This window comes from Psammomys obesus, unplaced genomic scaffold (assembly GCF_907164565.1).
Source record: "Psammomys obesus unplaced genomic scaffold, mPsaObe1.curated_primary_1811, whole genome shotgun sequence".
Lineage (NCBI taxonomy): Eukaryota > Metazoa > Chordata > Mammalia > Rodentia > Muridae > Psammomys > Psammomys obesus.
Window position 1 is genome coordinate 16216984 of NW_026591086.1, and position 15002 is coordinate 16231985.

Consider the following 15002-nt stretch of genomic DNA (forward strand, 5'->3'; position numbering starts at 1 on the left):
ACTTATTGGCCAGCAGCCTAACCAAATCAGTAAGCTCTAGATTCAGCGAGAGTCCCTGACTCAAAAAAACTAAAGTGACTAGTAACTGAGGAAAACACCGGATAGCAGCTTCCCACCTCCAACACAGGTACACTCGTGTGCCTGCCTGCACAGGTGCACAAGCTCACAGAAACGAGTACAAACACTACATGACAAATAAAACATCTTCGACTTTTCTTGTGTGTTTGTTTTTCGAAACAGGGTTTCTCTGTGTAGCCTTGGCTTTGTCCCGAACTCGCTTTGCAGACCAGGCTGGCCTCGAATTCACAGAGATCTGCCTGACTCTGTCTCCCAAGTGCTGGGATTACAGGCGTGCGCCACCGCACCCAGCTAGAAAAGTATTTTTCCATGACTATATTTTGTTTACCATTGTTAACCCTGGTAAAGAACAGAAAGTAGAATCTGTGCTTAATACAATTAGAGGTCTCTTCTAACTCCCTTATCTAAATACTGCTAAAACAAGGTCTAAATAGCTTACTAGTTCATAAAAACTGGAACTTTAAAATCCTTTGATTTTTTTTCAAGCCAACACTGAAATTTATTTTCTTTCCCCAGGCCTCTTTTATCAACTAATCAAAATGTCTATTTACACATTTCCTGCCAGTGAAGAATAGGCCATTCATCATAAAGCCCTGGGCAGATCTTGGTAGACAAGGTTGTGAAACAACCGTCTGCATGCATTCCACTTAATAGGAAAAAAAGACAGAATAATTTAATTGTCTGCTTTTTGAATGCAAATTAATCTCTGCCATACAGAGTCAGAGAATAGCATCCATGAAGCCATGAACCATATCACTGGTTAAAAATCCCACTGAACCAAACCCAGGTCTTCTACAAGAGCAGCCAGTGCTCTTAACCACTGAGCCATTTCTCCAGCCCCCAAGATGGACAATCCAGACAAAGTCAGAAGCTCTGGTTCTCTCTAATCTCTACTTAGCAAATCCTCTAGTTAGCACATACACAAGCGTTCGAGGGCCACCAATAAAGCAAAATTAAAGGTAGCAGTCATCTTTTATGTAGTGTAATTGTCCCACCAGTCTTTCTCAGAATACTTATAACTTAAAATATCTTTCAGGCTTAGAAATTTAGTGTTCAAATTGTTTTATGTGGCAATTATTTTTGTTTTCCATTGACTCACACTGCCATCTACTGACAGTGTGTAAACACTGTGGCTAGCACAGGTTTTTGTTGTTTTTTTGTGTGTGCACTGGTACTCCTTTCCCCGGCCAGGAACCTCCCAGCACACGTGAAGCTATCAGGGGAGCCTGCAAGCGTCTCTTCTTCTTCCATTATGTGTGTCCCTGGGCATCAGGCTTGGTGGCAATCACCATTGACCTGCTGAACCATCTTGCCATCCCTCAAACACAGGCTTTAAATAGTGTTTACTATACAATTCTGAAGTAAAGTATATTTTCTGAACCAATTTTAAATAATCAAAGTACAACCAACTAACTAGCTGGATGGGGTGGAGCAGGCCTTTATCTCAGCACTCAGGAGACAAAGACAGAAGAATCACTGAGTTCGAGATCAACCTGGTCTTGTAGTCTTGGTAGCCCAGGACTACACAGTTGATACTGCATCATGTCGTTATTTAGAAACAAGCTAAATAACAAAAAATAAGTACAACTGACATTACCCATAATTAGAGGAGTACAAGCAAGTAGTCCCTAGCTTCAGAACTTTAAAACCAGCTTTAAAAAACAAACAAAAAAAAAAACCCCAACAAGACAATAGAACGTTTACGCAAAATATAAATGAAAAGTCTGAACACTGGAGGTTGAGGAGATGGCTCTATGGATAAAGCATTTGCAGAACAAAAGTACGGACCAGAGTTTGGATCCTCAGAACTCACTAAATGCCTAGCAGGCACGGTGGCTGGCTGTAATCCCAGCACTTTGAGGGGTGGAGACAGGGGATCTCTGGAGCAAGCTGCCCAGCTAAACAAACAGGAATTGGCCAGCATGAAGGTTCAGTGAGAGACCCTGCCTCAGTAAAGCGGAGAAAACCAAAGAAGACATCCTGTATCAACTTCTGGCCTGCCTACACCCACTGAGACAAGCACACACACTGACACAACATACATGCATACATACACACACAAACAAAACTTGGCTCCTTTAGGCATATTTCTTAAGTCTTAAAAATTATCTTCTAATCTTGTCGTTAAGCAAATAATGGAATTTCCCCCAATTAACTTTTCAATGATTTTTTTTCTATCAAAAAATGACAAATTTGGGGCTGGCATGGTAGCTCAGTGGGACAGAACTTGCCTTGAGAACTTGATAATTCCAAGTCCAGTCCCTGGAACTCATGATGAGAAGAGAAGCAACTCCCAGAGGTTGTCGTTCGCCCTTCACAGGGCGTCCTGGCTCGTGTACGCCTGCACTCACACTTCATGCACACAAATACAACGTTTTTAATTTAAAAGTTTTTCTCACTTAGAAAGTCCTTTTATTTCTTACCATTTCTATATCAAGGAGGTACCTATGTAAAATCGGCCTGTAATGGCCACTCGTTTCTGTAGCACTGAAAGCTAATTTTGTGTGTGAGACGTGTTATAGGCATGGTTTGTGCGCCTGGGTGTGCAGGAGCACACGCACAGAGCCAGAAAAAGGCACCTGGTCTCTTCGTCTATCACCCTCTGCCTTATTACCCTAGGCACGGTCTCTCCCAGTTCACCACAAGCTCACCTACTGGGCTAGATTGTGAGACGTGGAGGATTATGGGAAAGCACAGCCATGACTGGTTTTAGAGTAGATGCTAGGATTCAAATTCGGGTCCTCTAATTTAATTCCTAACTGATGCCACTATTGGGAGACAGAAGCCATGGGACGATGTTAGGTCACTGGCAAGTATAATGACATTCCAGCCCTTTCCTTTCCCTTCTCAGTTCCTGCTGGCCTGCCATTGTCTGCTTCCCTAAACATTCTCCTCACCAAGATGTTCAGCTTTGCCAGAGCCAAAAATCCAGACCAAACCTTGAAACAGTGAACCCAAACAAACCTTTCCTTCTCTGAAGTTGTTTATCGCTGATTTTTTTTCCTCTCACAGTAACGAAAACTAACAATGTCTCAAAAATTTCTCAAACTTTCGAAGTTTAACCATCTTCTCGTGCTTTAAGTATTTTCTATGAGCTGTTACATTTGATTAGGACTAAAGAAGCTCTATTAAATTTTACTTACTAAATTAAAAGAAGCTCTGTGAAAGGTTCATTAAAATCCAGCCTGGGAAAATACTGTGCCTGTTGCAGAGATAACATCCTAAAGCATGGCCTTTGACCTGTGCTCTCTGTGATTCAAGCTCAAGCAAGTAGTGACAGAGTCAGAATTCCCAACAAGCTGTGATTCCACTATACCAGCACCTGCCCACCAGTGGAACACAAGATAACTATCAGTAACTCACAACCCTGCGGTTTGAAAATGGTTTGAGTGAGACCCTCAAGGCTTCATGAGCCAATCAGATATTGTAATCACAGAACTTATTTACAACATTTTATTATTCATGAGTATGATCTTTAAAAATATGAGCCAATACTAAACAAACTGGTAGAGTTTTGATGAAATCTTAATAACCAACGGTGCCTTTCAGAAATTCTGACTATAGAAAAGACCGACTAGAAGATTTCAGACCTTAATAAGTAAAAAACAATGCCTAGGAATAAAAGCGTAACTTCCTTTCTATTTGCCCCTTTTCAGTGGGGAGAACACCCACTTTGTTATACTAGTTAAGTCTCAGAGCCTGAGCTGAAGTGATCCTCCTGCCTCTTCTCCCAAGAATAGGAAACTGCCATTACATTAGCCATTTATATTTATATTTCAAATTTACAACCAAGACTTCAGTGCAGAAGTAGTTTCTGTTCGTCTGTTTTTACCATACTTACCTGGTACACAGATCACATGAGGGAGGCTGAGTACATGTCATGTGTATGCATGTCGCGTGTTTGTGCTCTGTTGTTTGAGACAGGATCTTTCAATGAAACCGGGACTAGTTACTTCAACAAGGAACTCCGTGGCCCCAGCGCTGGATTGTAGGGACATGCCCACTTTTTAAAGATTTATTTACTTACTTATTTACTTATTTATTTTATGTATATGGGTACTGTCTACATGTACATCTATCTGCATACCAGAAGACAGCATTAGACAGTTGTGAAATACCATGTGGGGGCTGGGAACTGAACTCAGGACCTTCAGAACAGCGGTGAGTGCTCTTAACCACTGAGCCATATCTCTAGCCTCAAAGATTTATTTCTGTTAATTTTTAAAAATATTTATTCATTCATTTGTGTTTATTTTTTGGCTTTTCAAGACAGGTAGCCCTGGCTGTCCTGGACTCACTCTATAGACCAGGATGGCCTCAAACTCAGAGGTCCACTTGCCTCTGCCTCCCAAGTGTGGGATTACAGGTGCTCATGACCATCATCCACTTTTTACATGGATGCTTGTGTACTGAGTGAGCTATCTCTCCAGCTACTAAAACGTTATACCTAATAGGCCTTGACTAGTAATTAAAACTAGCCCCTTGTATCCTGATGATGTAATGGGATTTAACTGTTACACAAATTCAACCATCCTTGCTAACTTTAATATATGATTTCAAATTGGGTGGGGAACTGTGAAATATATAATGGCTTATGAATATCGAAATATAAAGTTCTAGAAATATATTTGATTTGGGTTTTTTGAGAGGTTTCATTATGTAGCCCAGACAGACCTGGAATTCACTGTGAAACTCAAGCTGGCTTCAAACTCATGACAATCCTCCTGCCTTTGCCTCCTGAGTGGTAGGATTAAAGGCGTGTACCAAAACTACCTCGTATATCTCAGTATTTGTAAAATGCTTTTCTTTGCCCCAAACTTTTTAGCATGGGAATTCCTTTGTTATAAGTATTGGTATATCAGGTACTTGGTATAGTAGATTAAAAAGGCAAATATTGGTACAATAGAATAACTAAATCATAGCATAGTTCATGGGAATAGTCTTATGATAATAGAAAAACTGAACAAAAACCAAACGTACCTTTTCCGTATTACAATTCCAAGATTTCAAAGTAGTGGACAAGGGTTTTCAGCCTTTGCTGAAGTTTGTTCTCAGAAATTTATCCATGACTTCTCGAAATTTTTTACTGATTGATTGAATCACTTCTTAAATAACTACACAGGTAAAGCCGCACAATTATTCTGCAACCAGATTTTAAACTCCTAAGTCAGCACTATCTTGTCATATAAAAAGCACAATGTTTCAGTTGGCATTTCCCCTAATTTCCATTCAAAGTATCTTCAAGGAATACTTCGGAGATTCAATATTTCATAATGAAATGATTATGCAGCTTTTAATAAACACCCTGATTAAAATCATGAGAGCAAGTCTCTTCCCAATCTCCCCCTGACACACACTTTCTCCAACCCTCTGCAGACAGCTGGTAAGGTGTACGGCACATATACATGTACTCAGCAGAACATGGAAGAAACAGCCACATTATCTCCTAAAACACTAACATGGTGTCACCGGTTTCAACATCTGCTCTAGAAGAAAAAGAAAAACTTAAAACATAAACGGTACCCGTTGATTTCAAAAGTCCTGTTAGTGTTACAAAAGATAATCTTAGTATCACCTGGGGCAAGATTCAGTGGTGATCTTCATGGTGAAACCGGGGTGCTGCTTATCGATTCCTTCAAAAATCTGATGCCTCTCGTCTAAAGTAAAAATGAGCGAGATTATAGTATTGTTAATGCTTATTTTAAAACTAATGAAGTTTTTAAATATTGCATAGAAAAATCAGTACATATGGAACTGCAGTGCCTTTTCCAAGCCTTCATAATAACACCAATATTCTGTATTCTGATCAATCAGGTTTTTGAATACTTCGCTGGCTTCTTTTAATCTTCCCAATTTCAACAGCATTTCCCCTAAAATTAAGTTTAAAGACACATTCATTTTGCTTAAACATTACTTTTCTGGCCCAAAAGAATACTTTAAGCATTATTAGTGAACAGATATTTTATAAAAAGCTCAATTCTACATGTTTCCCTTACAGCATTTTATATGCAGCTTATATAATTAAACACAGATTATCTTAGAGTTTGTCTTCAGAAATGACCCACTGGAGAGATGGGAAGAGAGGAGGAAGGAGGCCAGCACCATGGGTCAGCACGGAGAAGGAACCACGGGCCAGCAGGAAGGACTCTGAGGATGGTGTGGATGAAGAAAATGACCCAGATGAAGGATAAACAAGTATTTATATAACATTATGAATGGGAGATAGGCCAGATGAGGATGGTGAAGGCCGATGGCATTGGACGGGGGCTAGGAGGAGGATGGTGAGGTTACTCAGACAGCGCAGGTGGACTATCTGCCCAGCCCAAGGTAAATGAGGGAATTATAAAGTTAAAAAACAAACAAACAACAAAACAGAAATGAACCATTATCATTTTGGATCCCTCAGTTCCTTAAATATATATATGCAGATACTAACTTCTTAGTAAATATATATATATATATATCTTTTCATTATACTTATTTTTATGGCCTCCTAGAAAGAAATAAAGCCAAACACTAAACTCCAACTGTCATATCATCCAAATGGAATATGCCAACCTTCTTGCTATAAGATTTAAATGTAGCTTCTTTGATCAATTCTTGTGTTAATTAACTGTCCATTCTCTTGGTTTCTTTTCTAGGTCACTAAAATTCTACAAGTTAACTCAGCACAATCATATAACTAAACATATTTCACAGCAGGAAATCACATAAGCCATGTTCACAAATGAGCTGTCTTTAAGGTTCGAGCCCTTTTACTAAGTCGCAAAAATTGCAAGTGAGTCTGGAAAATAAGGATCCAAAGCCCGCAGACAATAGAAAGTACACATAAGCTAAGGTAAAAGAGGCTTTTCTTAAGTTAATACAGCACACATTCCTACTCCCGATAGTTCCCATTCCCCAGAGAACCAATTTCAAACAAACAAGGCACTGGAATCGCTTTATAATACAATTTAACATTCATCATAGTGGGGTTGGTGCCATATAATTAATTCACATTATTTTTCCATTTTATATAATCAGATTGCAAAAAATTACTAAGCTAGGTTTAATTAGATCTCACATAACAACTTGTGAGCTTGAGCAAGTAGCCCTAACACAAAATGGGCAGACGTAACCGTACAGTGTTGGGCGACAGAGAAATAATAAACGTGCCCTAACTGTTGCACAAGTATGTTTTGGCCAATCTAATCACTGCCCTGCATATAACTGGCAACAGCATATTCCATTTCTATAAACATCTGTTCTCTGCTACCACCAGACGACAAACGTTGTAGGATGCACAGAACAAATTAAGTGGACATGCGTAACAAATAAGTGAAAATCTAACTTCTACCATCCTTACAGGGGTCTCAGGAAGCTAATGCTCACGAATGACATAAATGTCTCACTGTCAAATAGGCCTACAAAATTCACTAGAAAAATAACACCATCGCTCACCTCTATAAGCCATTTTGAGAACTCAGAGCGCCCCCAAATCCTTGCTACTATATATATGAATAAATGTGGCAATGCAGCTACTTCTAAGATTTTTAAAATGAAACCAATGTCACTGTATCATACCTACTTTGTAATAATTACATTCTTTCTCAATGCTGTAAGACAGAGAAAACCAGCTGCCTGAGTATATACAGATTTAATCACAGGCAGGGTGGTGGTGGCGCATGCCTTTGATTCCAGCATTTGGGAAGCAGAGGCAGGCAGATCTCTGAGTTCTGATTTCTGAGTTCGAGGTTAGCCTGGTCTACAGAGTGAGATCCAGGATAGCTAAGGCTACACAGAGAAACTCTGTCTCGAACAACCATAAAAAAAAAGTTTTTAAAGATTTAATCACAAAAATAGCAATAACATAGCATGAAAGAAAGAAAGGCAAACGGGCAAGACGGAGAAAACAGGGAACAGGACAGGAGCCTACCACAGAGAGCCTCTGAAAGACTCTACCCAGCAGGGTATCAAAGCAGATGCTGAGACTCATAGCTAAATTTGGGGGAGAGTGCAGGAAATCTTATGAAAAAAAAGGGGGGGAGATGAAAGACCTGGAGGGGACAGGAGCTCCACAGGAAGAGCAACAGAACCAAAAAATCTGGGCCCAGTAGTCTTTTCTGAGACTGATACTCCAACCAAGGATCATGCATGGAGATAAACTAGAACCCTTGCACAGATGTAGCCCATGGCAGCTCAGTCTCCAAGTGGGTATCTAAGTAAGGAGAACAGGGTCTGTCTCTGACATGAACTCAGTGGCTGGCTCTTTGACCACCTCCCCCTGAGGGGGGAGCAGCCTTGCCAGGCCACAGAGAAGGACAAGGCAGCCAAATCGGATGAGACCTGATATAAGCTAAGGTCAGATGGAAGAGGAGGACCTCCCCTATCAGTGGACTTGGAGAGGAGCATGGGAGGAGATGAGGGAAGAAGGGTGGGATTGGGAGGGGATGAGGAAAGGGACTACAGTTGGTATACAAAGTGAATAAATTGTAATTAAAACAATTTTAATAAAATAAAGAATTAAAAAACAAAGAAAATTAATTGTCCCTTTTTTTTATTCCATTATTAATTGCAGGCAGTGGAACAAGAAGGAAACAGAATACTTCCTTATATTTTATTGATAATCTGAAAAATAGTTTTATCATTAATACTGATACTAATATTACTTACGATAAAATACTAAGTCAGGTGCTAGAAAGCTGGCTCGGTGCTTAAGAGCATGCATTGCTCTTGCAGAGAATCTGAGTCTGGTGCCAGCACCCACACTGAGCAGCTTAAGACCACTTGTAACTCCAGCTTCAGGAACCCAGTGCCTCGTGCATCCCTGACAGCTGCAGTCACCTATCACACCCACATACAGACCCCCACATCCGCACAGCGAAAATAAAAAATAAAAGAAACCTTAAACAGGCAAACAAAAAACAAGTAGAGGCTGAAGAGATGGGCCCGGTGGTTAAGAACACAGGATAGTTTTGGAGAGGACCTGGTTTCAATTTCTGGCACCCACATGGCAGCTTACAGCCATCAGTACCTGCAATTCCAAAGGACCAAACACCTTCTTTGGATTCTGAAGGCGCCAGGCATGCACACGGTACACATATACATGCATGCAAAACGTTCATATACATAAATGAAAAACTTAAATCAGAAAATGCTATATATTAGCCATAGAGCAGCAGCAGCTCCTCAGCTCCCTCTATGTCATCAAAAGGATGCTTAGACAGTCACCACTTAAGTAACACCATTATGTAAGTGTTAGGATAAAATTTAAAGGGCCATTTAAAACAACAACAACAAAAAAAAATCAAGTCAACTTACCTTTAATTTCTTCCATCAAGAGTTTATCACATAATCAGCTTCTCATACGTTTCTATATGTTTCAAAGATTCCTGAAATAAATTTGCCTCTCTCATCACTTGATTCCGATATAATACCAGTTCACTATATTCATAAACTATTTTGTTGGGAGGAGCCTGGAAGAAAACAATCAAATCATCTTATTTTAACAATATAAATTAGTTACAGATCTTTAAATTTTTTACTCAGGATCCATTTGTACAGACTTAACCAAAGCAGTTAAAAATAGGTTAGCAAATGATTAATTCTACTTTAAAATAAAATAGGTGTATATGGCCAAGTGAAGAGGAGCAGATCTTATATCCAGATTTAAAAATAGGTGTCTGAGGGAGGAGCCTACACCTGGGATACAAAGTGAATAAACCGTAATTAATATAAAAAAATAAAAATTTAATTAAGAAAATAGGTGGCATCCTAAGGAATCGCCCAAAATTTTTAAAGGAAAAACAGAACCAATAAGGGAATTAAATCAAAGTTTTATACAAAGTTTCTTCAAGAAATACTATGAAGCAGGGCATAGTGGAATACACCTGTAAGGTCAACACTTGGGAAGTGAAAGCAAAATCAGCCTCAGCTACAGAGCAAATGGACTACAAAAGGATACATGAGACCCTGACTCATGAAAATAGAGAAAAGAATACTGCCAAGTTCAGTGTATCTGTCATCTCAGAACTCAGAGGCCTAAGACAACTGGACTACCATGAATCCAAAGTCAGGCTAGGCTATACAGAGTACCAGGTCAGCCAGGGTTCTACAGAAATAAACTGTCTCAAAACAAAACAGACACGGTGACACACACAACTTTAATCCCCAACGTTCAAAGAAGCAGAGACAAGAAAATTCACAGTTTAAGGCCAGCCTCAGAGAGAAAGAGGGAGGGAGGGAAAGTTCCCTTGGAACCTCTTTCTAAATTATGTGACAAGGTCTAAGGAGATCCAAAGAGGTCACTCACTCTCTTCCTGGTTTTTACCTGTGCGAGAGAACAGGAAGAGCTAAGGCAGTTTTGTAAAATCTCTTGTTGAGTGTTACAGGCATGGCCCAACACATCCATAGAGAAAAGGCAACAAAACTGTAAGTTTGTTTTTGATCAGATCAACATAATCACTAACTTAACGTAGAATGACCAAGGGAAAAAACAGAGACTAGCATTAAAATCAGAAATTAAAGAAACATCACCACAGGCCCAAGATAAGGAAAAAAAAAAAAGATTAAAAAAGAATACCACAAAAAAATAAGATAAGAAAACAATACGATAAAATGAACTAAATAAAAAGCTTTTATAAAAACTGACTGAAGACACAAAATATCAAATGGCAATAGAGAATCAAGTCACAAAGACCAGGACTAGATGGCAGCACAAGAGCATTCTACCAAATGTTTACAAAATTAGTACCAATCCTTCAGTCTTTCCAAACAGACCCAGGAGGAAAACTTATACAGAGGCCAGTATTACCCTAATACCAAAGGTAGGCACAGGCTTCAAGCAAAACAACATACAAGCAAGCAAGCAAAAAAACGAGAACCCCAATAGAACAATACTCCTTGCCTAGGGTTGAAGCCTGGAGGATCTGCTGTTGGTGGTGATCTTGTTTTATTTTGAGACATAGTCTCACTATGTGGACCAGGCTAGTCTGGGACTCAGAGACCTGCCTGCCTCTGCCTTGCAAGAATTACAGGCATATACCATCATGACCTGAGATGTTCTTTGTCAACGTGGCAATCTAGAGCCACCGGGGAAGGGAGTCTCAGTGAGGGATTGGCTATCAGATTAGCCTTTAGGCATGTCTATAGAGGATCATCTGCACGTGTCTGTAATCATAGCCCTGAAAAATCAAGGGCAAGAGGATTGCAAGTGTGCAAGTTCAAGGCTGGGCTAGGCTATGTGCGGAGTGAAACCCTGTTTTTGTTTGTTTTGCCTTTTTTTTTTTAAGGGGATAGGGAGGAGGCTACAGAAAATGGGAAATGGCTCAGCCTGTAAACCCAGAATTCACTCTACAGAACCCATGTTATAAAAGAAGCAGTAGCAGCAGTCAAGGAGAGCTGAAGACATGACTCAGCAGTCAAGTGCTTCTAGTTCTTCCATAGGACCAGATTCTGGTTTCCAGCCCTCACCCAGCACCTCTAAATATTCAGAGAACCCAGTTCTCACGTCTAGCCTCCTCAGGTAACTAAGCACATGTACACACACATAAATAAAAAGAAAATATTTTTTTAAAGGAAAAAACATGTGTGATTGCACACACTTGTAATTTCAGTGCTGGGAAGTTGGAAACAAATCCCCCCAGGCTAGCCTAACTTATCTGGTGAGCTCTGGTCCAGTGAAAGGACCTATCTCAAAAACCAAGGTGGAAAGCTCTTGAGTAAGAACATTTAATGTTGCCCTCTGGCTTCCACACGCAATACACACACAGGTACACCCACATTTGCACACGCACAGACAAACCTTAGCTGTTTAGGCTATGGTAGGGTAAGACAGGAAGGCAGGAATTCAAAGCAGAACAAAAGAAAACCTCCGCTAGCTGTGCTGCTGACAACTCCAAGCCCGAATCTTAAGACGGTATCATGCCTGCACACCAGAAAGCCTAAGTGAACCAACAGCTGTAATTTTATCACTGCCTTCCTGTTTTGTTCAGAACAAATCTTATTTCTGCCTTTCAACAGGAAATGGAGTTGTAACATTACTGTGACCTGCAGGGTTATATGAATTTGATGCTTAGTCATTTCAAAGCCAAAATTAAAAGGAAAATGCTACGTAAATCAAAATCCAGTGTTTCTCAGAAAGAAAGCCCAATCCTATTGGGAGTATCTGGGATTTCCAGCTAAACGTTCCTTCCTGGCAATTCAGATAGGCTGTACCTCTTTCAGAATCATGCGTTAAGTAAAATAGTAGCAATTCCAACTATGAAGGCCTCCAAGGCTCCCAATTCATTTTTTAATACATCATGTGGACCATCATATGTTATGCCTAATACTGCCAAGGAAGACACAGTAACTGAAAAAGGATATTTTTCTCCACACCGCATACCTATTTTATGTAACTAGCTGACACAGTAAATTCTAGGAGTTTGCTACTATTCCCCCAGCCAATTTGATCATACCATTAAAGGCTGTTGGGAAGACAGCTTTGGTGGTTTAAACCAGAAAGCCGCTATAGGCTCATGTATTTGAACGCTTGGTCTCCAGTGGATGGAACTGTTTGGGAAGGGTTAGGAAGTATAGAGGAGGTATGGTCTTGTTGGAGGGGTATGTTACTGTCACTGGGAGGTGGCTCCCAGTTAGCTCTCATCTGCCTCATAGTTGTTGCCTCAATGTGTTAACTCTCAGCCACTGCTCCAGCGCCAGGCCTGCCTGTCTGCAGCCATGTGTTGCAGGATATTTAGATCCTACTGTGAACCCCAAACTTGTGAACTGAAGAACCCTGTTTCTTGATTGATATGAGCCCTAGCACACACCTTGAATCCAAGGACTTTCTGTTTATTGCAAACAGATGATTATGGTGTGGCTCAGCCAGCCCTAGCACACACCGTTAATCCAAGAGCTCTCTGTATACTGGATCTAATAAAGTTAACGCTAGGTCAAGAGGCAAAGCTAGAAATCAGTTTATAGGGATTAAAGAGTCAGAGGGACTTTGAGCTGAGGGGTATTTAAGACAGCATGGAGAAGAAGAAAGGGCTTTTAGCTTAATCTCTGGCTTCAGCTTCAGTTCCACAGCTCCCTATCTTGAAGTACATAGTAGTAAATGTTAAATGTTATTTTGGTGTATGTTAATTTCTATCTTTTCTTGTTCCTCAACCTTTGTACTTGACATTTCTTTCTTTTTCTTCCTTCCTTTCCTTTCTTCCCTTTCTTTTCTTTCCTTCCTTTCTGCCTTCCATCCTCTTTCTTTCCTTCCTCCTTTCTTCCTTCCTTCCTTAGTTTCTTTCCTTTCTTTCTTTTTCTTTTCTCTTTCTTTTTTCTTTCTCTCTCTTTCTTTCTTTTCTTTTTCTTTGTACAAGGTCTTGCTATATAGTCTTGGCTGGCTTTGTAACTCACTATGTAGCTCAGGCTGCCTCAAACTCATACATGCCTTTCATGCCTCCATCTCCTGAGTGCTGGGATTACACCTGCTTCTGATTTCCTGTGTGTCTCTGTGTGTTCACAACTTAAGAAAAATATCTATTAAAACCAGAGATATTGAGAGATCAAAAAGTTTAAGGCCTAAATTAACTGGATGAGGTCCAGTAATGCCCTGAGGGGAAGGACCGCCTTACTGCATTCTTTCCCCACCCACTAGAGATACAGTTGCTAGGAAAATGGCCCATCCCCCTAAGGAGGGACACCAGATCATTAATGGTTTGGGGACCTTCCTATAGCCAATCATTTCAAAATGTAGCATTTTGATCAATAGATGCTTGCCAGGCAGGCAATCATCACCCCTGCCTTGGGAATGCTGGGAGGGACCAGAATCTTTAAATCCCCCAACTAACCTGAGCACAGGGCTCTTGGCTCTCACCCCTTCGAAGGTGGGGGGTGAGAGCCCAAGCTGCAGCTTGTAATTTGTAATAAAAAGAACCTCATGTGGTTTGCAACGGACTTGGCTCCTGGTGGTAGTCTTTTGAGGTATCACAATTTGGGCACAACAATATCATTTTTCAGGGAGGAAAATTGACACATAACAAGATATTATTACTTGTAAATGTGACAGCTAAGAACTATATCTTACTGTGCTTTCATGTCTTTGCAGTTGGATTTTTTTTTTTTTTTTTTTTTTTACATGTAGGTCAATCTAGTTTTGAGTCCTAATACACATGCATGCAACACTATCTTTAAAAAAAAAAAAATCTCTAACTTGTAGATATAGTCACCTATCTTCTTTTGGGCCCTGTTATGATTTTTTTAAAATAGAAATTTATAATTTTCTTTAATCATTGTTTTAAATAATACTCTGAAGGTATGACAATTGCAATGCAGAATCTCCTCAAATTTTTAATGACTGAAAAAAAGTCTCATTTAAAAACAAACCCTCGCTTTCTGCGTGCTCCCGTTGGACCAGCTCGCAGGCACGGCCTTGACATGCAGAACGATGCCAGCGAGTTCGTGGACCTATACGTGCTGCGGAAATGCTCCGCGAGCAACCGCATCATTGGTGCCAAGGACCACGCGTCCATCCAGTTGAATGTGGCCAAGGATGACAAGGTCACAGGCCGGTTTAATGGCCAGTATAAAACCTATGCTATTGCGGGGCCATTCGCAGGATGGGCGAGTCAGATGATTCTATTCTCCGGTTGACTAAAGCTGATGGAATTGTCTCAAAGAACTTTTGATCAGAAGAGGTCGGGAATATTTGTCATAAATAAAAGTGAGAAAGAAAGAAAGAAAACGAAAGAAAGAAAGAGAGAAAGAAAGAAAGAGGGAAAGAAAGAAAGAGAAAGAGAGAAAGAAAGAAAGAGAAAGAAAGGAAGGGAGAAAGAAAGAAAGAAAGAAAAAAGAAAGAAGAGAGAGAGAGAGAGAAAGAAAGAAAGAGAGAAAGAGAAAGAAAGAAAGAAAGAGAGAGAGAGAAAGGAAGGAAGGAAGGAAGGAAGGAAGGAAGGAAGGAAGGAAGGAAG

The 15002-nt window shown here is 40.1% G+C and overlaps 2 pseudogenes; one reads left to right on the plus strand and one right to left on the minus strand.

The window, feature by feature from the left end:
• LOC129678912 (N-alpha-acetyltransferase 16, NatA auxiliary subunit-like) overlaps positions 1 to 15002 on the minus strand; it is a 31269-nt pseudogene that overhangs the window by 14654 nt on the left and 1613 nt on the right.
• Positions 14470 to 14757, plus strand: LOC129678812 (40S ribosomal protein S21-like; annotated as a pseudogene).